The sequence below is a fragment of the Zosterops lateralis genome, assembly GCF_965231275.1.
Source record: "Zosterops lateralis genome assembly, chromosome: 12".
NCBI classification, from domain to species: Eukaryota; Metazoa; Chordata; class Aves; order Passeriformes; family Zosteropidae; genus Zosterops; species Zosterops lateralis.
Window position 1 is genome coordinate 68575 of NC_139772.1, and position 27163 is coordinate 95737.

At 49.6% G+C, this 27163-nt stretch overlaps 1 pseudogene across 1 annotated transcript; it reads left to right on the forward strand.

Annotated features, from left to right (window-relative positions):
• Positions 1-209: 209 nt before the first annotated feature.
• On the forward strand, positions 210-27163 carry LOC310914037 (T-cell surface glycoprotein CD1a-like; annotated as a pseudogene). Its single transcript has 6 exons — positions 210-255; positions 1430-1690; positions 2226-2478; positions 2573-2856; positions 2976-3072; positions 27118-27163. The product of its transcript is annotated as a T-cell surface glycoprotein CD1a-like (transcript).

Genomic DNA, 27163 nt, shown 5'->3' on the forward strand with positions numbered 1-27163 from the left:
GAGCGAGGCGCTTTTGTCCCTCCCACACATCTCCAGCCTTCAGCTTGGGAGCTCTGGGCCCCTCCCTCATACACCGATTCTCCAATTGGTGGAGAGCCGCCGCAGTGACTGCTGCGCTGGCCTGAAGCTTGAGATCCCGCAGTCGCTGCTGCTGCTGCTGCTTCAGCCTTGCCGCGTGCACCGTGCAGCCCCATCTCCTCCTCCTCCTCCTCTTTCTCCCGATCCTCCTCCCTGGGATGTGGGCAGACCCAGAGGGTAAGTGGGAGCCCTGGCTCACCTCAACCGTTCTCATCCCCCGCCCTGTCACAGGACCCCACAAGTTCACTCAGGGGAGGCACGGCCAGGCCACTGGGCCGTATGGGGGAGCAGATAATTCCCAGCATCAGAGGGTGACCTCCCACCATGCACCAGCCAAGCATGCTTTGTCCCTGCCCACCCTCTCTCTTCCTGCCTCCAGCTCAGGACTTCTGTCCCACCAGCTCCAACACAGAGCCTTGGGCACACGGGTAGAAGAAACAAGAGTGGTGCCAAAAGAGGCCTTGAGGCTTGAGTTTGCCTGCAAGATGTCCTCCCCCTGCAGGGAGCCCATGGGTGCCAGGCAAATCTGAGATCCACAGGGTGCTGAGGGCCCCTTAGAGCAGCCCCTAATTTATTAGGGAGCTGCATCTCCTAAACGGTGTTGCAGGCACTGCTGTCACACAGAGATTTTTACCATAAGCCCATGAGACTTTATGCTTCCAGGGCAGGCAGCATCAGCCACAGAAAGGCAGGATTGATCTCTGGGCTGGGCTGGTGTTCTGGCCCTATCAGGGAGCCCCAAGCCTGGACAAAAATGCTCTTTCCTATCAAGCATCCTCTATCCTGCGTACCATGTCCAGGTCTTTGGCAGACACAGGTCCTGGCACAGGTGCTTCTCCTGGGGGGAACCATCACCCCAAATAAGCAGCAAGGGTGCTGTTCTCGCAGTCAGACAGCAGCACTAGCTGGGAGGGAGGGGATAAAATGGCTAAAATCTGCAGCAGACAACCATTGTTGAAAGTAAAACAGAGAATCAAAAAGAGCGTGAAGTCAAACAAGAAAGCAACTCTGAGGAGGGTGAAGAGCATAGAATCATAGAAGCACAGAATGATTTTGGGGTGAAAAGGACCTTTAAAGGCCATTCAGTCCAAGCCCTCTGCCATGGGCAGGGACACCTTCCCTGCTGAGAGCTCCAAAAAACCTGGCCTTGAACGTTTCCAGGGATGGGGCTCCACCATACGTTTGGGTAACATATGGCAGTGTTTATCTATCCCTCACATAGAAAATTTATTTCTTACTATCTGATCTGAATCCCATGTTTCCCTGCCAGCACCTCCATTTGCCATTTCCCCTTTAGCACCTCCAGTCATCTCCTTCCTGCACCCTTTCCTGTCTCCATCCTCCCTCCTAGCAGAGTTGCAGATTATCCAGTAGCTCCTGAGTGGCCTCTTTGCCAACATCGGGTCTGCTGAGGTGTCATGCGTGGCACTCGTAGGGGACATATGCATCTTACCAGTGCATCCTGCCCACTGGAGCATCTGCTTCCACTGGCCCCGGGCCAGCCAGGCTGCAGCTGAAGGTGATGGGGAAAAGATCACATCCCAGTACAAAATCGGTTTGTGCAATATCATCCAATTTGTGCACGCCACAGTTCAGCAGACAGAAGAGCAGTGTGAGTAGAGGAAGGAGCCCTGCCAGAGCCCTCCTCCCCAGCAGGATGGCATCTGATGTCTCATCGGGTGCAAGAGCTCCTGAAACCCTGCAGCTGCTGGGGCATATGACTAGCAGGGTTGGGCAGGGCAGCAGACCAAAAATGCCCCTCAGAGCTCCTGCCATGTGGCACAAGGAACCCCTCTGCGTGTCAGAAAGCTGCCACCAAATTTCCTGGAACTGCAGGATTGACACAGCCAGAATCACGAAAGAGAAAACTGGGGGCAAATCTTTTGGAGGACAGAATTTTTTTTAAAGAAGCACCGCACACCAGTATCTACTCTATTCTTAAGAGGCTTCTGTAGGCTTGCAGGGTGTCTGGGGTCTCCTGAAGCATGGCGTGACCCCCTGCTGGCCATTGCACCCTGCTTTCCACTCCATCCCTGTATGTGCCATCAGCCAGACCCCAGTTCATGCCATCCATGTCCCACACACTCAGGGGACCTCTCCACTGGCTTTTCCCTTGACAGAGCCATTGCTGGTGCAGTTCTGTGCAGGTTCTGTGCCGCAGCCCAATACGACAAGGCAGGGCTTCCTGAATGTCAGTTGGGGTGGCAGAGACCTCGCTGATTTTGAGGTAGATAGACAGCACTGGAGGTCATGGCAGCCATCACAGGTGGCAGAGCTGATCAGCAAGAGCCTCAAGAAGCAGAGGTCAGAGTGCTCATGGAGCACTTTGTCTCCATGTGGATATGCAGAGCAACTTCCTCAGGCTGAAGAGGTATGGGATGGCAATTTTGGAGAGACAAGGTGAGCCCACCGTGACCCTGCAAGAGCTACCCCCACGCTGGGGCCCAGCCCTGCCCCACAGAACTTGCCCCACGTTATTGCTCTCATGCCCCAGAGCTGCCTGTGGCCACGGTCTTTGCGCACAGCCCCAGGCTAGAGCGGCTGCTGCCCGTTTGCCACGCCAGTGGCTTCCACCCCAGTCCCATCAGCGTGGCCTGGCTGCGGGACGGCCAGGAGGTGCCTCCGGGCCCGGCGTTTAACAGCAGCCCCATCCTGCCCAAGGCTGACCCCACCCACCAGCTCTGCAGTGTCCTGGCCGTGGCCCCCGTGCTGGGCACAGCTGTGTCAGCCGTGTGAGCCACCAGAGCCTGGGCGCCCGCAGCCTTCTCATCCCGTGGGGTAGGTTCCATTCAGACATGGGGTGCAGGCTGCAGATGACAGCCACTGGCCCTGTGAGGGGCAGCACCTGATGGGCGCTGTCACCCTCACACAGTCGCCCTCTTCCCTCCCTGTCCCAGCAAAGCACAGCACATCCCCTACCATCAGCATCACCATTGCGGTGCTGCTTCTTGTGGCCACAGCCTCTGCTTGGGTATTTTGGTGGCGGAAGCACAGGTGAGCTCTCCTTCCCATCACCTGCGGTAAGATTTATGGGCATGTAGGTCAGTGCAGGGGTTGCAGCAGCAGCAGCAGCTCTGTAGGGGTTAAGCCCCTGAGTGCCATCAGAGCTCACACATAGCCTTTGCAGGAAGGGTAATGAGGGTGCATGAGAGAGCCAAGAATTTATCATGTGAGGCCTGTTTGCCCACAGAGCAACAACTCTTCTACTCTCCCGTGGAGTCCCTGGAACCCCCATCCCCTCTCTAGATCACTGACCCCTGCCCTGCTCTTTGGACCACCCCCGTGCCCTTAGACCATTGGTTCCTGATCCCTATTTAGGCCCGTGCACAGCACATGGCCAGGTCTTTCTGTCCCTGAACCCTCTGGTGTGCTGGAACAAACCTTGCTGGAATTTATCATAACAACAGTCCCTTCTTGCCTCTCTTTGCTGAGCCTAGCCACGGCATGTGTGATGCGAGTCTGACTGCTTAGCCCAAATCCTCCGCGAGTGGCTTTTCCACAGGAGATGTTTATGGGGCTCTAGATAGCAGCTCCACCATGCAAAAAGCACACTGCTAGAGATCTTTGTCTCGGCTCCAGCTCTGCAACAATTCAGCTGATTTGAATATCATCACTAAGTCCACTCCAGAGTCAATATCCCAGCCGCACCGTCCTTTTCAGCTGCAGCCCTAGAGTCCCCATCCCTGCCCCACAGTCACTATGCCAGCCCTTTCATCATTTCACCATGCACCTCTCAGTTCCTTTCTCAGCTCTGCAGTTTCTTTCCATTACCACTCACAATTGCAGCCCCACAGTGATTTCAGCAGCAGCCCTACAGTGGCTATCACAGGCCCAGACAATATCTGTGCAAGCCTGGGATTTCTGGTGCAATCTTCCATTCCCCTTTTCAGGTCTAGTTATCCTGTTCCATTTTCAGTCACAATAGGCAGTGCAAACATCAATATCACAGGCCTACAGAGATTTCAGCACACAAATCCTACAGTCTTTACACCCGTCCTATAGTTCCTATGCCATTAACAATGTCTATCCCACCCTCTGGTGATTTCAAGTGGAGTTCTAGAAAGCCCTTCCCAGCCCCAGTGGTTATAGCTCTTAACCCACAAGCTTTATTTCACGGCCAGCTGAGTTCTTCTTCATCCAGCCCTACGTGTGTGTTTCTCCACCTCCGCAGCCTGAATCTTGTCCTGCTTTAAATAGGCAGGATCTTCATCTTGGCATCAGCCCGGTAACAATTCAGCTCTGAGCCCTACAGTGTCTATGCTCACCCTGCAGTCAATATCCCAGCCCCACTGTGATTTCAGCCCCAGCCCTTTAGTGCCACACCCAGAGCCAGGCAATATCCCAGCAGCGCCAGCTTCTAAGGAGCCATCTTAGAGCAATCCCTTTTCATCTGTACACCCCTCTCCTCCCAATTTCAGCCTCAAGACCCAGCCCCAACATCAATATCACAGGCCTACAATGATTTCAGCACAGCAATGATACAGGCTCTATGTCAGCCCTGGAGTTTCTATGGCCTTGGCAGTCTCTATGCCACCGCTGCAGCAATTTCAGCTGGAGCCCTGCAGAGTCCCCTTCCCAGCCCCAGTGATTTCAACTCTCGACCCGCAAGCTTTATTTCAAGTCCAGCACAGTTCTTCCAGCTCTGCGTGCGTTTTTCTGCCTGTCTCTGCCAGGTGTAGCTGCTCCAGGTTGAGACAACAGGGTCCTTTTTTTGTCTCTAGTTGTGCGGTTTCAGCTTCAGCTCTAGAAATGGTATTCCACCTCCATCCCATTAATCTTTATTCCATTACCAACCCCTGGGCACATGTCCCATTTCACAGTCGCTTCCCAGGTCTACATTCACTATCCCCTTTGAACAGTGACTGCAATTGCAGCACTGCAGTGCCCAGTGATTTCAGCTTCAGTCCCACAAGCTTTATTTCACTGCCAGCTCTTCTATTCCACTTCTGTCTCCACATCTTCCCAGCAGTGGCACAAAATGCCGCTTCTGGTTCTCAGAGTATGATTTTTGGATTTTTTGTAGCTCTGTGTTGTTTTAGCTCCCCTCTTGTACCCATAGTCCAGCCTCAACCTGCCAATCCTTACTGCAGCAACGGCTCTCCAGTCCCTACCCCAGCCCTTACAGTGATTTCAGCTCCAGCCCGCAGTTCCCGTCCCGGCTCCATATTCCCCAGAGCAGCCCCCCAGGGGTTTTACCCCAAAGCCTACCATCTTTGTGTCTCCTCCAGCTCTGCTGTCTCAGCTCCAGCTCCTCAGCTTCCCACTGCCTGCAGCTAAAACTGCTACTGCTTCTCACTGCAGCCCGGGGCTGTTGAGAAGGCCACAAGTCAGTCATTGTCATCACTTCAATGTCTTTAGGAGTTGTATCACCCACCCTCCTGGGTTCTCAACCTTGGGGACACTTGAAGCCCGAAGGCCAACATGTATCTCCCCCCTTCCCCTGGGTCTCAGCCCAGCACTTGTCCGAAAGCCCCCTCAGCTCCCCCAGGCAGCACCAGGGGCTGGAAAGAGCCACTGGGCCCCTGCTCCCTCATCCCAAAAGGTGTCCACGGGTTGGTTCTCAGGCCCTGGAGCCCTCCGAGCCCCCACAGCCTCAGCCTCTGCTGGGTACCACGGGGCAAGGGCTGGTAACCCCCCAGGCATCTCCTGCAGGCCCTGAGCTGCAGCTCCATCCCCTTCTCCCGTGGGGAGAACCCTCCAGCCCCAGCATTTCCACTGTTCCACACTGTTTTGGGCGTGCCTCTAGTGCCAAGGGCTTTATTCCACATCCTGGGGCTTTCTGTCTCTACTGGGCTCACAACTGCTGTTTCAGCCCTAGCCCTACAACCTTTACTGAATTAACATCAGATATTTAGAAAAAAAAAAAAAAAAAAAAAAAAAAAAAAAAAAAAAAAAAAAAAAAAAAAAAAAGAAACAAAACCACGAGCCAAAAATAGTGCATTGAAACAAGCAAAATAATGAAAGATGCAATAAATATGAAAAACATAGTTACTTCTAATAAAAGCAAAATAAAATAAGAAAAAGTGCAAAAACTGCTGCTTTATTTCTGATCCTGTAAACACTGCTTTAAATCCAGAAACTACAGAAGCGCTTCTCGCCGGCCCCTGGTAGCCACAGCCGGTCCTCCTGCGCCGCACCAGGCCCCGCACCAGGCCTCCGGCCTCCCTGGGTACGGCTGGCGCCACTGCCCCAGGACACCGCCGGCCCCCAGACACTGGCGCAGGCGGACGCGGGAGTCGCGTCCGTGCTCACCCTCGCTCCCCGAGCCGGCAGCTGCGGGCATCCCGTCCCGGCGCAGCGGCGCTCCTCCCGACCGACCGACCGACCGACCGCGCAGCTCCAAAGGCCGCTCCCCGTCCCGCCGCCGGACTGACGCCCACGGCCCCTCAGGCTGCTATTTTTGCCCCAGGGCCGGCCAGCTCAGCCAATCACAAGCGGATGCAGCGCCGGCCCCACCAATCCCTGTTGAGGAAGCGCCGGCCAGCTGAGCCGAACCAATCACAAGCGGAGGCAGCGCCGGCCCCGCCAATCCCAGCTCGGCTCCGCGAGCCCCCCCCCGCTGTCCCCTCACGGCCCCGCTCCCGCCAGGGCCGGCGGATCGGGGCCGGGGGCTTCGGGGCCCGGGCTGAGGGCGTGGCGGCGTTGCGGTCGCGATCGGGACCGGGAGCGCTCCGGGCGGCACGAGCCGCTCCGGCTCCGCCCGCAGCCGGCGCTGCGCCGGCGTCCTGCCGGGGCTCCGGGCACGAGAGGACGGCGGTGGCGATTTCCTGGTGCCGACAGTGCTGTTGGGTGAGAGGATCTCAGTGTGAGAGAAGTGACCACCCGAAACACACAAACAATAAGGGATGCTCAGAGTTGCACCAGAAACACTACTGCCCTGACGACACAAATATATCAATTTTAGAAAACACAAACAAATGTGCAGCAAAAAAAAGCCAACTCTTATTACTCCTAGTCCATTTTCCAAATATAATAAAAATAACCCCATCTCCATTCCCCTCAAAAAACTTCCAAAATATACACCCAAAACCCCCCCAACTTAAAGACCTGCCTCTAACCAAATAAGCATAAACCCCACATCTTTTAAACTATATAAATTCATTAACCTAATGCATCAAAACCACAGAATTTTTAATCCTTAGTCAACACCATATACACCGATCCCATCACTATATTCCAAAACAAATCCTATTTTCTATTAATAAAATACCAAAAAAGTCTCAACTTTTAACTACAAAAAAACCATAAAAACACCTAATTAAAAATAAAATAATCTCATTATAAGTAAGCAAAAACTTCAAACAAACTTCCTCCAAAATAAGTATTTTGAATGCCAAAACCCCTCAAATATTTAAAATAACTACTTCAGAAATGCCTTCTGTACATGCCAGACTGATTTTGAGAGCAAAGCAAGGAAAGAAAAAGCACGCAGCCTGTTTTAAGGAAACAGTGTTTACTCCTGTGCATTCCCTGTCCAGTGTATTCAGCCCAAGCACAGACAGACTGCAGCACACAGATCTCCTTCGCTCTTTGTTAGTTTTAGCCAGCTAAAGCAAAGACTTCTTTTTCCCTTTTTCTTCTGACTGTTTAAACCTGCTGCAGACTGGAAAACCCAGAGAAGCACAACAATAAACAAATCAATCCACAAAAATAAAAACAGCAGAAATATACTCAAATTAACAGCACCAAAACCAATTATTCCTGACTCAATAAACCCATAATTCCTCAAAACCATCAAAACAAAGAGACCCCCTATAAATATACACAAAACCAAAAGATCCATTTGACTACAAACAATATCCCCTAAATTATCCAAAACTATAAAACATATACTCTAATCAAGCAGGCTAAATAAACAAACCCCTACAACACCACAAACAATAATGTCATCATAAATATTAAGAAACCTTAAAAAATTAACTACATCACACTGTCTCAAACCCACTAAAACAAACACTAGATGCTCACCACGATAAAAGCCACCAGTAAATAAATAAAAACCTCCCCTATACCTCACACCACAGCCAATTACACCACTGTAAACCCTAGAAAACAAACCCTGGAAAAACACAATATTCCCCAAAAACAATTCAAAACCAAACTCAGTTCAAAAATACTCTGACCATGTGAACTACGAAACCAAACACGAAATAAATACACCACATGTCTCATCACACCGTCTACAAACAGAATAAAGCCACACAATAAATCATTAAAAACCACCAAACAGAAAAAACCCAGCTCTACCCAACCTGAATCCCTCCACACAACACACAAAACCCCAATAACACATTTCAGAAGTCTCTCAAGAAGAGCTACTTAGATTAATTCTACCTCAAATACAAACAAACCCATCCATAAAGTTATCCTCACTCAAAAACCTGATTATGTATGATAAATAATACTCCAAGAAGTCACACAAAATACTACATATCCCCTAAGTACATAATATTGAATAAAAGCCACATAGAAACATCATTATTTATTAAAATTCCAGCTGAAAAGAAAATTCCTCCACTTCAGACACTGACAACAACAGAAGAGGAGTTTCTTCAATCAATTTGAACTCCTTTTGTCTCCATAACTCCTTTTTCTTCTGGGAGCACCGGGGAGGGATTGGTGAGACGAAGCTGAAAAGAAAAAAAACATTCCCCCAATAAACCCAAAGTGGCTTATCTGTTTAGCATAGAAGTTTGTCCCTTGTCGTCCCCCGAGGAAATGCTCCAAATCCAAATGCTCCTGCAGTCTCTTCGTGAACCACGGCCAGAACTCAGGATAAAATCCTCATTCTTCACAGCTCGATATCGAATTGAGCTGATGCTCCCCTTTTAAACCGCCCCCGGCTGGAACCGGCCCCTCGTTATCCATCCCAGCTGCACCTGTGCCTGCTCTGTCCCCTCTACATTAATTCTAATTTACCGGTTTCTACTCGCTGCCTTCCCCGGGAGGCCCCGGCACGGCTCCAGCGGCGACAGCGAGTGCTGCAGCTCCGGGCACAGCGCCAGCGTGTCCCGCCCGCCTGCCCGCCCGCCGGGGGATCGGCAGCGGCCCCGACACCGCCTTGAATGGCCCGCCGAGGAAGCGGCAGTGAGGGCGGACACTGGCCCGGAACTGCCCCGGAACTGCCCCCGGCTCGTTCGGTTCGGCTGAGGGGGGCGACGTTCGGGGAAACTCGGCTGGGTTCGGCTGTTCGGCGATTTCCGTCAGCCGTCGGCTATTCTCGGCTGTTCGGCAACACTCGGTCATTTTCGTCCCTCCCCGGCCCTGTTCGGTGACGCCGCGACTTACGTCACTTTCACCCCTCCCCGCCGCCGTCTTTAGAAGGTCAGCCGCAGCGAACCGGGCCGCCATCTTGGTTGTGGCACACTTAAGGACCCCATCAGTGTCTACAACAGGCGCCTGACTAAAATGTCTACCCTGAACCCGCCCGCGGCGCGGCTGAACCCACAGTGCGTGTCCCTACACCTGGAAACGCCGCAGAAAATTGTCCCCGGGCGGCGCCGTGGTCGGGATTTTTATGCAGGTACTAAGATAGACACACCAGAGGTCCTCTCTGTTTCCCGCCCTTTTGGCCGCCATCTTTAGAAGGTCAAGCGCCGCGAGTCGCGCCGCCATCTTGGTTGTGGCATCCCCCCCAAATGTCCCCCTCGGCTGCTCGCACAGGCCCCTGACCACATCGCCTGCCCGAACACTGCCGCTGCGCCGCTCAGCCCCCATCCCGTGCCCGCGCACCTGCGTACGCCGCGGAAAAATCGCTCCCGGGCGGCTCCGTGGTCCAGGTCGCGCGCAGGGAGCCGGCTGCCACGTGTCCGGGGGTCCTCTCATTTTTTCTCGCCTTTTTGGCCATGATCTTTCGGTCCTCGGGCGGCAAAACTGCCCGTGAGCTCACAGCCCGGGGCTGCTACGGCGGAGAACTGCAGTACCGCTTTTTATCCACTAGATGGCAGCATTGCCGCACAGTTCACAGCCCGGGGCTGCTATGGGCACGGGGGAGAACTGTAGTACCGCAATTTATCCACAGGATGGCAGCATTGCCTCACAGTTCAGAGCCCGGTGCCAGGCAGGGGGGCTGCAGTACCGCTCTGTGTCCACACGGTGGCAGCGCCGCCGCACGGAGCGGAGGCAAAAAAGAACGTGGCCAAAATTCCCCTTCCAAACATCCCCGAAAATAAAGGCCCCAAAAGACCCCCAACCACAACAACTACGAGAACCCTGCCATCAACCGAGCCAAAACAAAAATAGCCTTAATTTTATGCTATATTTCCATATTTCTTCTATTTCTTATTATGATATTTCTATTATCTCATGTATTTATCTAGTATAATTTATCTATTTATATAATCTACCTATTTATATTATTAAAAATTATTTATTATATCATGTTCATTTTATTAGGTATATTTTACATACTATAATATATGGAACATGTAATAATAGTGTAACTAAAGATATTATTCTTAGATGTTGTAGTTGTCTTTTTGTTATGTATATATTTTTTTTTTGTATTTTTATTTTTTTTGGTAGCATTTATTTCTTGATATTTTAAACTATATGACTTCATTAACCTAACAGATCAAAACCAGAGTTAATTAGAATTGAAAGACTGGTTTTCTAAGGGGTAAACACTTAATCTTTATTAAAATAAAAATAAATTCTAATAAATAATATAAAAATAATTTAAAAGTAATAATATAAAATGAAATAATTTTCTCTTTCTGCGTGCTTTTGGGGGGAGTGTTTGTGGGGGCTTTGTTTTGGGGGTTTTTTTGTTTGCTTAGTTTTAGATTTCTTGGGTAATAAACAAGGAGGTTCAGAGAGTTATAAAATAAAATGTCTACTTAGTTTTATTGCTATCCCCTAACCCCTAACCCGCTACCCTGACCCTTGACCCCCTGACCCCCTGACCCCCTGACTCCTGACCCCTGGCCTTTGACCCCCTGACCTATGACCTTTGACCCCCGAACATTGACCCCCTGACCTATGGCATCTTGACCTTTGACCTCTGACCCCCTGACCTCTGACCCCCTGACCTTTGACCTATGACCTTTGACCTTTGACCCCCTGACCTTTGACCTATGACCCCTGACCTTTGACCTATGACCCCTGACCTCTGACCTTTGACCTATGACCTTTGACCCCCTGACCTTTGACCTATGACCCCTGACCTTTGACCTATGACCCCTGACCTTTGACCTATGACCCCTGACCTCTGACCTTTGACCTATGACCTTTGACCCCTGACCTTTGACCTATGACCCCTGACCTTTGACCTATGACCTTTGACCTTTGACCCCTGACCTTTGACCTATGACCCCTGACCTATGACCTTTGACCCCCTGACCTTTGACCTATGACCCCTGACCTATGACCCCTGACCTTTGACCCATGACCCCCTGACCTTTGACCTATGACCCCTGACCTATGACCCTTGACCTTTGACCCCTGACATATGACCTTTGAACTATAACCCCTGACTTACAACCTTTAACCTATTACCCCCCTGACCCCCGGCCTTTGACCCTGACCCCCTGACCTTTGACCGTAATGCATTCTGAACCCTAAAATCAACCCCACATGTAACCCTATATGTAAATGTAACCCTGCATAATTAATTGGGTGATTTGCATATGTGTAGGTAATTAATTAGGTTATTTGCATAGGGTGATTAATTATTCAACTGGCTAATTGGGTCATTAGTGGTCCAGGTGGGAGTGGGGGGTGTGGTGATTAAGCAATCATCTATAATCAGCTGCTCCCACCTGGAGGACTAATTAGGGGGGCATACAGTATGTATACCCTGTGTATAGGGGGGCTATTGGGTGTATATATAAATAAAAAAGAATAAAAATAATAAGTCTGGTGCAGTGGTAGGAATTTTCATGCGGCCAGGGACCAAATATTTTTATTTATTTAAAGTTTTTTTTAATATTTGTTCCCTGGCCGCATGAAAATTCCTACCACTGCACCAGAGTTAGAAATAAAGTTAAACTTTATTTCTAACTTTAAATTACAAATAAAGAGAAAGAGAGAAACAGAGAAAAACAGAGAGAGAGAGCGAAACAGACAGAGAAACAAAGCAAAAAAGAGTCAGAGCAACAGAGAAACACAGTGAGTTAGAGCGAAAGAGAGACTTGGAGAGAAACAGAGTTGTTAGAGTGGAAGTAAAAGAGAAACAGCATTAGAGTGAAACTGAGACAGAGTGAGCGTGAGAGAAACAGAGAAACAGACTGAGAAAGAAAGAGAAACAGTTACACTGAAATAGAGTTACAGCGAAACACAGGGAAAGAGAAACAGAGCTAGAGAGAAACACAGAATGAAAGCAAAAGAGAAACAGCTAGAAATAGAACAACAGAGGAAAATAAAGAGTTAAGAGAGAAAGAAGCAGAGTGAGAGAGAAAAGGAAATAGCATGAAGATATAGAGAGGAAAATAAATAGACTTACCTGGAAGTAGGGAAATAGAGTGAAGGAAAGCAAGAAATAGAGCGAGAGAAAATGACTCAATGACACCAAATGAAGACAGGAGCCAAAGGGGGGCAGAGAGGGCGGGAGGGAATCTTAATTAAGGTGGATTCAACTACTATTGAATGAACATTTTTATTTACACTTCAGCAAAACACATGGAAACAACATATACAAATGCAAGTACAGATACAACCCGTAGACACGCTGATAAAAGTACAGCTTCGTACAGAGCGATACATGGAAACACGGCAGCAAATGCAAATACGGAACAATACAGGGAACCGCAAGCCAAATACACATTGAGACAATAGAACAGTTTTTCTGCTTCTGAAACATCCATTAGATCTCATTTTATTGGTACAGGAAATGCAAAACAAAAGCAGCACATGTAACATAGAACAGTCATCCACCACACGCACCTCCTTCAGCTTGCACACAAACCCACCCTCGCTCTCACCTCAAAGCACCTCCCAAGAACCCCCAATCATTGACACACACTCGCAGCACTCCTCGGGAACGTGGTTCCCGGGAGCCTCGACACAAACCGGCCTGCCTGACGAAAACCTCGGTCCACAGGCCGTCGGCACCCAAACTTTGGCGATGAACATCGCCTCGCAGACCGGCCGGGACCGAGGAAAAAAAACCCAGCCGGGGGGGAAAATTAAAAAAAAAACCCTGAGCTGGGGATTTTTTATTCTAAATTTAAAATGTGTTGAAAAACCTGAAAGGCAAAAGTCACGCACACAAGGTTAGAACCAGTCAAACCAGTCAGCGCACACACACACACAGGCAAACACAAGCAAACACAGAGGACTCTCATACACACACAATCACTCTTCAGCATACATGGTAGATTCCAGGAAACTTGTAGCATCAGCAACCACAGAGATGCTAATCCTCCTCAGGGACCTGGAAGACAACAAGAGGTGGTCAACAAGCGCTTATCTGACAGCAAGTTATCCCCACTCCAGGCCCACATCTCTTATGCCCAAAACTCCACAGAAAAGAGGTGAACTGTGAAGTTTTACAACTGTTCTACCTCACTAACACTATGTGCCAGGGCAGGGCAGCTCACACATAAGCGGCATAAGATAGCCTGATACAACATAGTCACATACAATAGGATACAGCATAGTCACATACAATAGGATACAGCATAAGCCAGCATAGTATGATACAGCATAGTCACATACAGTACAATACAACATAAGCCAGCATAGTCACATACAACATATTCAGATACAATGTAGGCACATACAATATGAACCAACATAGTGAGATGCAATAGACTCAGATACAATGTAGGCACACACAATATAAGCCGACACTGAGAGACGCAATATTGGCGCATTCAACATTGGCACATACAACATGAGCAGAGACAGGTAGAATACAAGTGCTGACTTCAGATAACTCTGAAAGATACTGCAGGCACGTGAGGGGAATCTAATACCCTCCCTATAAAAGTCCAAGAGAATGGCATCTGAAAAGGCGGTGCTACCCAAGCTGAGAATGAAAATGGATGAGAACGCTCGAGTGTCCGTGTGCCGGCCTCAAAAAGTCAAAACGTAACGAGGCCGGAATAAGGATGATCCGGGAAAGTACACGAGGAGAGTACGGCCAAAGGGGGCCGGAATGGTGCGGATACAGTGTCTGGATGTAACAAAGGCCTATCACACAGAAGACAAGGGACACAAACTACATAATGCAGACGCAGACAACACAGCAGACATAACTTGAAACTGCCAGGCAGTTTCACCTTATGGACCCAAGACTCCTAGCACAAGATGAGCCACAGGCTGATGATGCCAAAGGAAAGAAAGCTTTAAGGCAATAGCACGCGATGATGAAACGGAACTCCTTACAAGAACTAGTGCCTAAGTTGTTAATAGGATGCTTGAGAAGCTGGGTAGGCCGAGAGAAGGAAGCGATGACTGCCGGGTGACCGTGGCGATAGCTCTGGACCTGAAGGCGACCTCCTCGGGTGAAAACGTTCACGAGGATGTTGAGACTCGAAGATGGACGACGGCGCAAAACACGCGAGGACGCGGAACTGCCCTGCCCGGCAAAGCCTCCGGTGATGCCGAGGTGAAACCCTCTCCCATTAGTTGCGAGGGGCCCGTCCCACTAGGGCTCTCTCCTCTAAGCTGACTTTGAATTTCCTCCTTTTGCAAAGCTTTTTCCCCTTCACCCAAACACCAGCCCAAACACTTATCTTTCAGAAGATGAGCGGACAAAAATCCATCTTCAATGGAAAAGAACACATCCACTTCAGTGCTGCCATATCCAGTCTTGGGCTCCGCACCTCACGGTACCTAGGACAACGAAACAGAAAATGTGACAATTGCCTGACAGAAAAAGTAATCCCCAGGCCTCCCCTGCACCGCTACCCCGGCTCACCTCAGATCGCCATTTGACTCCTGAGGCTGCCCAGAGGGTACCTGCAAAAGGAAAAGGTACACATTTAGCGTGCTGTTACACACCGCTCACCTGAGTCATCCTGCCAAAATGTCAACTCACCTGCTTGCCTCTCTTCCCTGGTATCCGTAGGGCCGCAGCAGCTCCTACAAAGAAACAAAGCAAAAAGCAGGCTGAGTTACTGTGAAAACACAATTGCTCCAGTCTGACAGAACTCTGAAACATGTATATCTTAAACTTGTACCCACCAAGCTGCTGGGATCCAGGACTGGAACGCCTTGCAAGTAGACCACCTAAAAAAAACCCCAAAAAAACTCAACAGTGTATGCTTAGAGTTGCACCAGAAATTGAGGCCTGAGCAACAACTGCTTCCATCCACCAGTCAACACTCACCCTGTCTGCTTCACCTGGAGTGCCAATATCCCATGTTACCTCCTAAAAATAAAGACAAAGAACAATGAAATACACCTCAACATCAAGTTACTGCTGGTAATACTGTGCATGGGGAGAATGAGACCTGTTAAGGGGTTGAAAGGAAAAAAAAAAGGCACCACAGTGTTCACAGCTTTCTCCATTCAGGTTTTTTAATGTTGCAGAAAATACAGAGGTTTTTCACTAACTGCACTCTCAATTATATCCAGACATCCAATGGACATGGAGGTCATTTTTCAACTTCTTTCTTGCCAACAGCCAAACTTCCACCTACTCAGGGTAAGAAAGAGAATGGAAGAAAAAAAAAAAAAAAACAACAAACACAAAAACAAACAAAAAACCCAAAGAAAACATAAGTTAATGGTTTCTGTGTAGAAGTCCACCGGAAGGGTGGTCAGTGTGCAGAGAATGGGAGGCTCCTGGAAAACAGAGAATGCTTGGTCTTTTCTCATGCTATCCTTTATCTTTTTCATATTAAAGCATGGCACAAATGAATTTAGTGTTCTTTGATGTCAGCCTTTTCCTGGTTTTTCTCTCCTTTAGGGTCAAACTTCCACATACTCTGGGTAAGAAATAGTATTTAAAAAAGGAACAAAGAAAACATGAAAAAATAAAAATTAAAAAGAAATTGAATAAAGTTAATAAAAAGTTTTTTAAAAATTAAAAATACAAAAAATAAAAACATGGAAATAAAATAAAAATCTAAAAAAATCTAAAAGTAATGTTTAAAAAAGTTAAAAATTAAAAATAAATATAAAATCTTTTAAAGAACACAAAACAACAGCTGGACTGGGATGAGGCCTTCCAGGGGCTTTGCTTCCTACTGGCTCCATCCTTTTTTACCACCTACCTGCAAGACGAAAAACAACAGGGATAAAGTTTCAAACAGGATGTCCTTGGTTGAGGCACTTCAAAATAAGATTTTTAACAAAAAGTCGGCCAAAAAAAGAGAGTCTGAAAATCAAGATATAAACCTCGCAGCTATTTAAAAACAAAACAAAAAAGCTGTCTCTGGTGTGCATAACTTGCCAGCCCCTCATGGTTTGAAGTCCTTAGCATTTATTTTTACCAAGTTGACAACTAAAACCTTGTAGAAAGGTTAAAAAAAAAATCCTGGACAAAGCCAGGCATTTTCCCAAGCCCCCTCAGTGTGGAGCTGTGTCAGCCCCAAGTGTTTGGTCCCCTAGCCCAGCCCAGAGCAGGCTCCAGCTGCTCCCCGGGGGTGGTTACCAAGGGACTCACTTGTTTGGAGCTGTAAATGCAGGTGCCCTGCACTGGAGTGCCAATAAATGTGAAATATGTGACTCTCATCATCAACAGTGACTGACCTTCCCTGGAGAGCCCCCTCACCCGGGATGGGGCACTCTGCTATGGATTTAATCCATCTGCATCTGAAAGGAAGTCAGGACAAAAGTCAAAGTGCTGCAAGATAACTTGATGGCTCCAGACAATTTGTGTCAATCTAGGGATACCCTCTACAGGCCAACTACACCCTACATGACAAATTTCAAGTCCCCAGGACTTGTCCCATTCCCCCTACACCCAGACTAAGCAACAAGGCAGAGCAGCTCCAAGCCAAACACACACCAACACCCGTGACACAGGACAGGACAAAAGGGAGGACACAACAGGGACAGAAATATCTCAGCAAGAAGAATGACCCTGAGGACCGAGAGAACTCGCAATGAGATGACCGAGGTAAGACCCATGGGGAGCTGACCAGGCTCAGAGAACCCTGCAGGAAGAAGATGCCAACGGGATCACTGATCCCAAGAAACGCTGGGATGGATGCCCGAGAATCCTAAGGTCAGACTCATCTACCTATCCCTGCATTCTGACAAGACCTAATCCACCTGAATGGATGGTGGCAGTGCACAGCTGTGGATACAGCTCAGAACAAGACCTGGAAAGGCATCAGCCTGGACACTTGTGAAGAGAGATGGATTCTGATGTGTGTCTGAGCACCCGAGTCAAAGTCACTTGGCTGAGGAATGCAGAGATCAGAAATGCTAAGATTGATGCCAGGGGTTTTAAAAGGCCCCTTGAAGGGCAAAGGGAAAAGACATGAAAGATATGAGATGCTCCAAAACCACAGAGTGCACAACAGACAAGTGACACGACGTGCCCTGGGACTGCTCTGCCCTGCACACCTCAGCACTGATCAAAAATGAGACTTTCCCTTTACACAGCCTAAGGGGTCACATCTTGGACATCCCCATCTCCAAACCTGATTCACCAAACCCCTCCTGGTGACCCCTGACCCCACATCCCGCTTTCATCCCCTCTGTGACTCCAAGCCCTCCACTTATCTCTCGGATGTCTGGGGATGGGAATTCACATTGGGTGCCAAAGAAGGTCGCCTCTCCCTCTGGGAGACTCCTGCTGTCACTGGGCTGTTGTCTCTCAGTCAGCTACAATAAAGAAAACCAAATATCAAAGCATAATCTCACCAGCACATCCCCCAAAACCTGGCAATTCTGCTACTCCTCCTCTCCTAAGCATGCCTGGGTCCTTGGGCAGCACACTTCAGCTGGACTCAGAGGCTGACTCTTGCAGTGCCAAGGTCTTAGAGACATTATTGGTCCTGAGCCCACCCACCACAGCCTCCATTAGGGGTGTGAGCAACCCCAGTTAGAGCAGGAAAGGAATGCAGGCTGGACATCCCCAGTGAACCCAAACCCTGTGGACTCTGCCCCCCACTATCACTTCCTGCCTGGCCCTAGCCTTGGGCTTACTGCCTGCACCTCTCAGGGCTTCTGGCATTGTCCTGCATTAGGATTGCTGCCTGCACCTGCTCTCAGGGAAACACAGTGTTGGTAGCAGTGCTGTGAGGGCTGGTACACCTGTACTCTGACTTGTATCCCAGCCTGGGCCCCTGATTTTCACTGTGTGCTCTCTAGCCTGTGAGTCCTTTACCTCTCAAGCCCTCCCTCAGCCTTCAGCCTCTGTAGGTCACTGCTGAACTGCTCTGCGCCCTCCTGCTGAACCCTACTACCCTACACCCTGCAACCCGGGATGCTCCTGGGACACGGATCCCAGGATGCCCAGGCGGGCAAGGCCAAGAATCTCCCCCCACTGCACCCTAACCCTGTGGACTCTCAAAGACTAAGACGACCAACGGTGCAAATCTTGCTAGAATGCAGAGATGGGTTGGGACTGCCCTGCCTGGCCAAGGCTCAGGTGATGCTAAGGAGAAACCCTCTCCCTTTACTCCTGAGGGGTCCATCCTGAGGGCCCTCTCCTCCTCCAAGGTAACTTTAAATTGCCTCCTGGGACTGAAAAGGTTTTTCCCCTTCTCCCAACCACCAGCCCCAACACTTTGCTTTTGGAATACGAGGGGACAAAATCCATCCTGGACAGAAATGAATGTGTTGGCACCGTGGATTTGAAGACGTTCTCTGCATCCACCTCGGTGCTGCCATACCCAAACTCCAGCTGTGCACCTCCTCACACTACCTGGGACCACAAAACAGAAAATGTGACTATTCCCCTCCAGAAAAGTCACCCCCGGGGCTCCTCTGCACCGCTGTCCCGGCTCCCCCTCAGATCTTCACCCCACTCCAGAGGCTGCCCAGAGTGAACCCAGCAAAAGGAAAAGGGACACACTGAGCACAGCACTCACCTGTGGGCCACCTGCCCATGTGCCGACTCACCCCCTCCCTCTATTCCTTGGCACACCTGGGGCAGCAGCAGCATCTGCAAAGAAACAAAAAAGGAAAAATCATACCGAGTTACTGTGAAACAGCAACCTCCCTGCTCTGACTGAAGCAGGACACAAGTGAGCCTTAATGTTGCACCCATCTGCCCTCCTCTGGCATCCTGGGCCAGCACATCTGCCAAGGGGACCGCCTAAAATAAAACAAAAAAAGACCAGTGAATGCTTAGAGTAGAACCAGAAGAGAGACTTCAGCAATAGTAACTGCTTCTGTCCACCCATCACTGCTCACCTCGTCCACTTCACCTTGACTGCAGAGATCCAGCCTTGCCTCCTAAAAATAAAGACAAAGAGCAGTGCTGTGACAAGGCCACCATTTACACCTCCCCTGCAAACACAAATAGGGACTGACCTTCTCAAGGGAGCCCCCTCACCCGGGATGAGGCACTCTGCCATGGATTTAATCCATCTGCATCTGAAAGAAAGGTCAAAAGTCAAAGTGCTGAAGGAGCATTTGACAATTCCAGACACTTTGTGTCACTCTAGGAATACCCTCTACAGGCCAACTACACCCTACATGACAAATTTCAAGTCCCCAGGACTTGTCCCATTCCCCCTACACCCAGACTAAGCAACAAGGCAGAGCAGCTCCAAGCCAAACACACACCAACACCCGTGACACAGGACAGGACAAAAGGGGGGACACAACAGGGACAGAAATATCTCAGCAAGAAGAATGACCCTGAGGACCGAGAGAACTCGCAATGAGATGACCGAGGTAAGACCGATGGGGAGCTGACCAGGCTCAGAGAGCCCTGCAGGAAGAAGATGCCAACGGGATCACTGATCCCAAGAAATGCAGGGATGGATGCCCAAGAATCCTAAGGTCAGACTCATCTACCTATCCCTGCATTCTGACAAGACCTAATCCACCTGAATGGATGGTGGCAATGCACAGCTGTTGATACAGCTCAGAACAAGACCTGGAAAGGCACCAGACTGGACACTTGTGAAGAGAGATGGATTCTGATGTGTGTCTGAGCACCTAAATCAAAGTTCAATGATATCAGTGCCTGTTCAAGGAACAGGGAGATGTTAAGAACAATGCCTGGGGTCTCCAAAAGACCCCTTGAAGGGTTAAGGCAAAAGACACACCACACAGGACACACAAAAGACACAGAGTGCACAACAGAGAAGTGACATGACGTGCCCTGGGACTGCTCTGCCCTGCACACCTCAGCACTGTGAGACCTTCCCTCTCTGTGCCCTAAAGGGATCACATCTTGGACATCCCCATCTCCAAACCCGACCCAAAAATCCCTCCCAGTGACTCCCAACCCACACCCCACTTTCACTCCCTCTGTGGCTTTTAGCCCTTCACTTATCTCTGGGATGTCCAGGGATGAGAATCCACATCAGGGGCCAAGGAAGGCTGTCTCTGCCTCAGGGAAATTCCTGCTGTCTCAGTCAGGTGCCATAAAGAAAACCAAACATCCACGGATGATCTCAGCAGGGCTGTTGGGTGAGAGGATCTCAGTGTGCGACAAGTGACCACCTGAAGCACACAAACAATAAGGGATGCTCAGAGTTGCACCAGAAACACCACTGCCCTGACCACACAAATATACCAATTTTAGAAAACAAAACACAAACAGAAGTCCATTTAAAAAAAGCCAACTCTTATTACTCCTAGTCCATTTTCCAAATATAATAAAAATAACCCCATCTCCATTCTCCTCAAAAAACCTCTGAAATATACACCCAGAACACCCCCAACTGAAATACCTGCCTCTAACCACATAAAAAGTAGAAAACTTATATTCCTTGACCTATAGAAACTTATTAACCTAGCACGTCAAAACCACAGAATTTTAAATCCTTAGTCCACATATGTACACCATATACACCAATCCCATCACTACATACCAAATCAAAGCCTATTATCTATTACTAACTTAACAAAAAAAGCCTCTACCTTTAACTGCAATAAAACTTCTAATTAAAAATAAAATAATTTCATAATAACTAAGCAAAAACTTCAAACAAACTTCCTCCAAAATAAATAATTTAAACACCAAAAACCCTCAAAAATTTAAAATAGCTACTTCAAAAACGCCTTCAGTACCTTTCAGACTGATTTTGAGAGCAAAGCAAGGAAATAAAAAGCACGCAGCCTGTTTTAAGAAAACAGTGTTCACTCCTCTGCATTCCCTGTCCAGTGTATTCAGCTCAAGCACAGACAGACTGCAGCACACAGATCTCCTTTGCGCTTAGTTAGTTTCAGGGCAGAGAAGTTCCCTGCACTGATTATTTCCCCTTTTTCTTTGGGCTCATTAAACCTGCTGCAGACTGAAAAACCCAGAGAAGCACCGAGAGCTGCACCTGCAGCCACGGGGCCTGGACCTCAGCATTTTATCAACACCAGAACAGCTGATAAGAGACCAAAGGAGATGAGCTACAGCCACAGCAAGGGCTTTCTGAATTTACCATCTCCCTTCAGAAAAACAAAGTGTTTTATTATTTTATGTTATTTATTCTTTATGCTTGTGACCACTTTGTTTGTTAAATAAATAGTTTTGTTCATTTCTTCCTAAAGAAATTCTTTCACAAACCAATTTAAAAGAGAGACCATTTTGCTTTACTCTCTAAAAAAAAAAAAAACCCTTTTCAAAAGTTTCCTCTCAGGTTTACCCTAAACCACAACAACAAACAAATCAATCCACAAAAATAAAAACAGCACAAATATACTTCAATTAACAGCACCAAAACCAATTATTCCTGACTCAATGAACCCATAATACCTCAGAACCATCAAAACAAACAGACCACCTATAAATACACACAAAACCAAAAGATCCATTTGGCTACAAACAATATCCCCTAAATTATCCAAAACTATAAAACATACACTGTAGTCAAGCATGCTAAATAAACAAATCCCATAAAACAATAATCTAATTATAAAAATTAAGAAACCCTAAAAAATGAACTACATCACACTGTCTCAAACCCACTAAAACAAACACAACACCCTTGCCATGATAAAAGCCACGACTAAATAAATAAAAACCTCCCCTATACCTCACACCACAGCCAACTACACCACTGTGAACTTTAGAAAACAAACTCTTGAAAAACACAATATCCCCCAAAAACAACTCAGTAACAAAACTCAGTTCAAAAATACTCTGACCATGTGAGCTATGAAACCAAACATGAAATAAATACACCACATATCCCTCATCACACCACCTACAAAGAGAATAAAGCTACACAATAAATCATTAAAAACCACCAAACAGAAAAAAAACCAGCTCTACCCAACCTGAATCCCTCCATACAACACACAAAACCCCAATAACACATTTCAGAAGTCTCTTTAAAAAAGCTACTTAAATTAGTTCTACCTCAAATACAAACAAACTCACCCATGAGGTTACCTTCACTCAAAAACCAAATTACTCACAATAAATAATACCAAAAAAGTCAGACAAAACACTACACACCACCTAAGAACCTCATATTGAAAAGAAGCCACATAGAAGGGCCACTATTAATTAAAATTTCAGCTGAAAAGAAAATCTCGCCACTTTAAACACAGATAACAACAGAAAAAAAGGAGTTTCTCCAATCAATTTGAACTCCTTTTGTCTCCATAACTCCTTTTTCTTCTGGGAGCACAGGGGAGGGACTGGTGAGACGAAGCTGAAAAGGAAAAATGTCCCCCCAATAAACCCGCACTGGGTTATTTACCTGTTTGGTACAAAGGTTTGTCCCCCGGCGCTTCCCGAGGAAATGCTCCAAATCCAAATGCTCTTGTAGTCTCTCCATGAATCACACCCAGAACCGCAGGATAAAGTCCTCACTCCTCACAGCTCGATACTCAATTGAGCTGAGGCTCCCCTTTTAAACCGCCCCCGGCTGGAACCGCCCCCTCGTTATCCATCACAGCTGCACCTGTGCCTGCTCTGTCCCCCCCTCACTGTTCCCAGCTCACACCCGGGGCTGCTCTCTCCCCTCCCCATCCTGTGGCATCTCTCACCTGCAGCTGCTGCCACTCCGAGGGTGAGGGCAGAGGGGACTTGCTGTTCATTCCCGGGACGGTTCATTGTCTGCACCTGACACGATGGGGCACTGGGCTTCCCTTGCTGTGGATAAGGACCCCTCTTCTCCTGCAGGTGCCCGAGGCTGAAACGGGGATTCCACCCCCGAAAATCCATATGCCTGAGGATCATAATTCCCAAGGAAATTCCTCAGCAATCGTTACCCTTCATTTGAAATATTTCCTTTGGAATCACTCCTGACTTGTCCTTCTGTGGAAGCGTTTCAAACATTCATTGGAGAGTTGAGGAGCCGAGTTGGCTTGTTTATGACTTGGCTGACAAGCCCAGACAAAACCCAAACACCGAGAACTCCAGCACTGCCGGCCCCGCCCCCGACCGCCTCTGGGCCCCGCCCCCGGCACATCCCCCTGCTTCTTCAAGTCCCATTTAACCAGAATGATTTTCTGGGGGCAGGAGCACCCAAAGCCAGCAGAACTGACCTTAATCACTTTTGGGGGATCTCTCTTTTCTTCCTCACCAAACTTCCACTGTCAAAACCCAGCCTGAGGCTCAGCTCCCCATCCCCTCAGTCTCTCCAAGGACCTCGGCTTGGATTTCCCAATCCAACGAGGCAGAAATCCTGCTGTCCTTATTGTATATCCTAATTGCAGTAATTGCTTAAGAAATAATTGAAAGATATTAAAAGAAGGAAGAGAAATTAAACAAGAGCTGCCTGCACCAAGGGCCATCCAAGGGTTGCTAAAATCCCTTACCAATCCCTTGGCCCTTGGGGAGGGGGAGTGGATTCCTCACCAAAGTTGGTGGGAAGGAAAGGGGAGTTGCCAGGCCCACCCCCATGGTGTTTAGAGCAGAGTTGGGGCTCCCCAGCCGTGTCCTAGCTTGGGACTAGGTAGAACAGCTTGTCCCTTCCTCCCCGGGAGCCCCATCCCCAGAATGAGGTAAGTGATGCAGGGGCAGCCTGAGCTGGAGATGACAGGAGTAGGAGGGGGGTGACGCAAAGTATCCTTTCCCCCTGTGTAGGGGTTGAGAGGACAGAAACCATCCTTCCTGGTCAGGTCTGAAATCCAAAAGCCGTTACCTGCATTAGTGCTGATGCATCTGACAGGAACAGGGATAGGACAGTGTAATATTAGTGTGGAGGGGGCGTCAGGAAAACCCAGCTTGAATATCTTTTTTCCTAGTGCTGCTGCCTGGAATTTTTTTCCCCGTCTTCGCCTTCTGACTGGGCTTTTCCCAGCTGCAGCCTGTCATCGTACTTCATGCTCAAGACCTTATTTCAGCTTTTGTCCCTCCCACACATCTCCAGCCTTCAGCTTTTGGACCTATGGGCCCCTCCCTGACACACTGATTGTCCTCTGCCATTAACAATCTCTATCCCACCTCTCTGCTGATTTCATGTGTTCAGAGTTCAGGTGTTCAGCAGTTCTAGAAAGCCCTTCCCAGCCCCAGAGTTTTCAGCTCTTGACCCATAAGCTTTATTTCACGGCCAGCCCGGTTCTTCCACCTCCACATTCATTTTTTCTGCCTGTCTGCGCCAGGTGTAGCTGCTCCAGGTTGAGACAACAGGGTCCTTTTTTTGTCTCTAGTTGTGCGGCTTCAGCTTCAGCTCTAGAAATGCTATTCCACCTCCATCCCATTAATCTTTATTCCATTACCAACCCCTGGGCACATGTCCCATTTCACAGTCGCTTCCCAGGTCTACACTCATTATCCCCTTTGAACTGTGATTGCAATTGCAGCACTGCAGTCCCCAGTGATTTCAGCTTCAGGCCCACAAGCTTTATTTCACTGCCAGCTCTTCCGTTTCACTTCTGTCTCCACATCTTCCCAGCAGCGGCACAAAATGCTGCTTCTGGTTCTCAGAGTACGATTTTTGCTTTTGCTCTAGCTTTGTGTTGTTTCAGCTCAGCGCCTGTTCCCATAGTCCAGCCTCAACCTGCCAATCCTTACTGCAGCAACAGCTCTCCAGTCCCTACCCCAGCCCTTACAGCGATTTCAGCTCCAGCCCGCAGTTCCCGTCCCAGCTCCATATTCCCTAGACCAGCCCCCCAGGGGTTTTACCCCAAAGCCTACCATCTTTGTGTCTCCTCCAGCTCTGCTGTCTCAGCTCCAGCTCCTCAGCTTCCCACTGCCTGCAGCTAAAACTGCTACTGCTTCTCACTGCAGCCCGGGGCTGTTGAGAAGGCCACAAGTCAGTCATTGTCATCACTTCAATGTCTTTAGGAGTTGTATCACCCACCCTCCTGGGTTCTCAACCTTGGGGACACTTGAAGCCCGAAGGCCAACATGTATCTCCCCGCTTCCCCTGGGTCTCAGCCCAGCACTTGTCCGAAAGCCCCCTCAGCTCCCCCAGGCAGCACCAGGGGCTGGGAAGAGCCACTGGGCCCCTGCTCCCTCATCCCAAAAGGTGTCCACGGGTTGATTCTCGGGGCCTGGAGCCCTCCGAGCCCCCACAGCCTCAGCCTCTGCTGGGTACCACGGGGCAAGGGCTGGTAACCCCCCAGGCATCTCCTGCAGGCCCTGAGCTGCAGCTCCATCCCCTTCTCCTGTGGGGAGAACCCTCCAGCCCCAGCATTTCCACCGTTCCACACTGTTTTGGGCGTGCCTCTAGTGCCAAGGGCTTTATTCCACATCCTGGGGCTTTCTGTCTCTACTGGGCTCACAACTGCTGTTTCAGCCCTAGCCCTACAACCTTTACTGAATTAACATCAGATATTTAGAAAAAAAAAAAAAAAAAAAAAAAAAAAAACCCAAAAACAAAAAAACACAAAAACAAAACCAAAAAAAAACACACAAAAAAAATCCACCAAAACCAAAAAAACAAACCACGAGCCAAAAATAGTGCATTGAAACAAGCAAAATAATGAAAAGATGCACCAAATATGAAAAACATAGTTACTTCTAATAAAAGCAAAATAAAATAAGAAAAAGTGCAAAAACTGCTGCTTTATTTCTGATCCTGTAAACACTGCTTTAAATCCAGAAACTACAGAAGCGCTTCTCGCCGGCCCCTGGTAGCCGCAGCCGGTCGTCCTGCGCCGCACCAGGCCCCGCACCAGGCCTCCGGCCGCCCTGGGTACGGCTGGCGCCACTGCCCCAGGACACCGCCGGACCCCAGACACTGGCGCAGGCGGACGCGGGAGTCGCGTCCGTGCTTACCCTCGCTCCCCGGGCCGGCAGCTGCGGGCATCCCGTCCCGGCGCAGCGGCGTTCCTCCCGGCCGACCGACCGCGCAGCTCCAAACGCCGCTCCCCGTCCCGCCGCCGGACTGACCCCCCCCCGGCTCCTCAGGGCGCTATTTATGCCCCAGGGCCGGCCAGCTCAGCCAATCACAAGCGGATGCAGCGCCGGCCCCGCCAATCCCTGTTGAGGAAGCGCCGGCCAGGTGAGCCCAACCAATCACAAGCGGAGGCAGCGCCGGCCCCGCCAATCCCAGCTCGGCTCCGCGAGCCCCCCCCCGCTGTCCCCTCACGGCCCTGCTCCCGCCAGGGCCGGCGGATCGGGGCCGGGGGGTTCGGGGCCCGGGCTGAGGGCGCGGCGGCGTTGCGGTCGCGATCGGGACCGGGAGCGCTCCGGGCGGCACGAGCCGCTCCTGCTCCGCCGGCAGCCGGCGCTGCGCCGGCGTCCTGCCGGCGCTCCGGGCACGAGAGGACGGCGGCGGCGATTTCCTGGTGCCGGCAGGGCCGGGCCGGGCCGCGGGGAACCCCCGTGCCGGCCCCGGGACCCCCCAAATCCCGCCGCTCCCCGCCATCAGCATCAGCATTGTGGTGCTGCTTCTTGTGGCCACAGCCTCTGCTTGGGTATTTTGGTGGCGGAAGCACAGGTGAGCTCTCCCTCCCATCACCTGCGGTAAGATTTATGGGCACGTAGGTCGGTGCAGGGGTTGCAGCAGCAGCAGCAGCAGCAGCAGCAGCAGCAGCAGCAGCAGCAGCAGCAGCAGCAGCAGCAGCAGCTCTGTAGGGGTGAACTCTCTGAGTGCCATCACAGCTCACACATAGCCTTTGCAGGAAGGGGAATGAGGCTGCATGGGAGAGCCAAGAGTTCATCATTTGA